Source organism: Marmota flaviventris, chromosome 3 (genome assembly GCF_047511675.1).
Source record: "Marmota flaviventris isolate mMarFla1 chromosome 3, mMarFla1.hap1, whole genome shotgun sequence".
Lineage (NCBI taxonomy): Eukaryota > Metazoa > Chordata > Mammalia > Rodentia > Sciuridae > Marmota > Marmota flaviventris.
The window spans coordinates 129,340,903-129,344,047 of record NC_092500.1 but is presented as its reverse complement, the minus strand read 5'-3'; the positions used below and the strand labels follow the sequence as shown (position 1 = coordinate 129,344,047).

The 3,145-nt window shown below is 35.3% G+C and overlaps 1 pseudogene; it reads left to right on the top strand.

Moving 5' to 3' along the window:
• Positions 1 to 666: 666 nt before the first annotated feature.
• Positions 667 to 1,316, top strand: LOC114082333 (SIN3-HDAC complex-associated factor pseudogene; annotated as a pseudogene).
• The last annotated feature ends 1,829 nt before the right edge of the window (positions 1,317 to 3,145 follow it).

The following is a 3,145-nucleotide window of genomic DNA, read 5'->3' as shown; positions in this document are numbered from 1 at the left end:
CAAAGTGCTGAAAAACAAATTAATGTCAAACAAGAATACTGTATTCAGCAAACTACCCCTCAAAATAAAGAAGAAATTAAGACTTTTTCAAATACACAAAATCAGAGAGTGCATTATTACTAGACCTGCTTCAAAAGTAATGATAAAGTATTCTTTGAAGTCAAAACAATAATAAGCAGCAAAACAAAGCCATTAAAATGTAAATATGAGCAAATATCATAACCCATGCAATTATCATTATGGTATAGAAGTTTTAAATGAGAAAACTATACAAGAAGTATAATTTTATGCTGTATAACATAAAAGAATGTGCAATTTTAATAACATGAAGTGTTGGAGTGGTGGATCTGCAAAGTTGTACTGTGTTTGTATGTGATTAAATTGCTACCAGTTTAAAACAGAATATTATATCTTTAGGATGATTTAAATAATTGCAACCATAATCACAAATTATCTGTAGAATAAACAACAGGAAATAAGAAGGGAATTCAAGATTATAACTACAAAAAATCAATAAAACATGTCAGTAAAAGAATAAATGATAGACAAGGCAGTTGAGAAGGGAATGCTTGGAGGGGGTTGGCCTGGGGTGCATTCCATACCTCGGGGATGCTATTGCACCTGGATCGGCAGTTTTGGGAAGGCTTTTGCCCAGAAGAAAAGGTGATGTACCAAAGTATAGAAGGTTGCTGTATTTGCAGAGCTAAGTCCTCCAGTTCTTATTCACTGATAGTAAACGTTATGAAAAGGACTTCCAGAGCTGTTTTGGGTTGCATGAGACTCGTTCAGTAGACATCTATAATGCCTGTGTTCTGCTCATGAAAAGATGGAAGAAGTTATGAGCAGGTTCAAAAAAAAAAAAAAACTGGAATCGTGGTAGACACAAGGGCAGGACCTAGTCTAAAGACTACTTTGAAACCAAAGAAAGTAAAAACTCTATCTGGAAACAGGATAAAAAGCAACCAGATCAGTAAATTGCAGAAGGAATTTAAACGTCACAATTCTGATGCTCACAGTACCACCTCAAGTGCCTCCCCAGCTCAATCTCCTTGTTAGAGTAACCAGTCAAATGATGGCTCAGATACGGAAATGGCTTTGGGCTCTAATAGAACACCAGTTTTTTTTTTTCCTTTTTAGTTCTTACTTACTAGAAAAGACAGAAAATTTATTGTGGGATTATCTATAAAGGCCGTTTTGGAGAAGTCCTCATTGACACACATCTATTCAAGCCTTGCTGCAGCAATAAGAAAACAGCTGCAGAGAAGCCAGAAGACCAGGGGCCCGAGCCTCTGCCCATCTCCACTCAGGAGTGGTGACTGAGGTTTATGTAGAAAGGGAACAAAATGATTTAAATTTTGAAAAGACCACAAAGCAACAAGCTGACCTTACTATTTTTAGCTTGGATACCTGCTATTCTGCCAAAAGACAATTTTCTAGAATAGTTTTGAATGGGTTATTTTTTCCTCCAGTCCAACAAACTTGGAAGCCGTGTCTAGCTTACTAAAAGAAAAAAGAAGTGTACATAATATTTAAGATGGTGAGTATTTCATAGGAAAGCTGAATGCTGCTGTAAAGTGCTCTTTAAGTCTTTTTTTTTTAATAATCCCCTTCTAATGAATTAAATAAAGGGAATTTCAGGGGACACAGATGGGATTTGTTGTATGATAAACCATATGTAGTTTTTAGTCTTTCTATATTGAGAAGCAGTGGTTGGGGCATTTTTTAAAGATGGCTGGCTACACTTGTTTTCCCTCATGTTAGTAGATTTGTCATAACTCAATAACACGTCTTGCCCCTAGTGGTAGTTGTTAATAATTTTGAAATAATTGAGTCTCTCCAACTTTCTGATGAATCAAACCTGTACTACTGATGATTAAGCAGGACAGACTGAGCTTTTTGGTGCAAATATCTTGACGGAGGAAGTAATTTCTAATTATATAGAGAGAAGCTTGACTGTATGTGTTGCATCCTGTGTCACCTTCCTTCATATTAATATTTGTTAAAGATTTTAATTTATGTGAAACTTCTCAAGCAGAATCAAATCTCCTCTTGGAGAAGGGGTGAGTAGGTGGGATAGATGAGATCTTATATGAATAGTACCAAAGCATTACCACACCGTGGAAAACACACTCTTAAAAATGTTAAACTATGTGCAAGTCTTCAGGATGGCACCAAACAAAAGTTAATGTTTCTTGGGCACGTTGCTTGGAGGGCTTGCCCGAGTGTGTAAATAATTGACTTTATTTGTGTTACATGACTGGTGACTTCATTGAAATCTTCACAATTCAGTTTTAGCTCTGGATTACTTCAGTTGACCTTTGTGAAGGTTCTATCTGCATAGAGTAGGTGTTTGACTTGTTTTAACCTGTTGGGGTTTTGGGTTTTTTTTTTTTTCACTATTTAAAGTAAAATTTACTAAGAAGAAAGATGTGTTCATGCTAAGGAGGTTGGTGTTGGTTTGGCTTCTTTTAGTCAGGCTTTCTGAATATTGAGATATGCTGAATCTGGAGCTTTTAATTCTAAAATCCTTATTAAAAGCCTCTCATTGAACCCAAACCAAAGTATTCTTATTGCTTCTTTTCTAAAATTTCAGGAAAAAAATAGCACCAGTTCAAACTTTCCATACTTGAGGGAGGAATATTTGTCTGCCTTGTAATAACATGACTCCATGCTTATTTTTAAAACTGGATTATAAAAATTGGATAGCATCACAATAAGGAGTGAGCCACATTTTATGGGTACCCTATAATTTTACAGTTCTTAATCTAAACTTATTTTATATTTCTTCCTTTTCAGAAAATATCTACATGCTACAAGCCACCATATGCACAGACTACACAGTGAGTTGGGTTGGCTCTCCTATCGCCTTTGAGGTGTATTACAAGAGTCCAGCCATTATCATTCTCCTGAGTTATTTTGAAATGGGTTTTTTTTTTTTGTACATTTTGGCTGCAGTATTGGTGGTAGAATATACTATAATATGGATCATCTCTACTTCTGTATTTATGTATTTATTACTAGACCTCAACCTCAGTCTTCTTTTTCCCTTCCACCTTTCTTTGCCCGTAGGATGTACTATATGTAGTCATGCACTTTGTATTAATATACTAGAAATCTACAGATCTGTTTTGTACTTTTTATATGA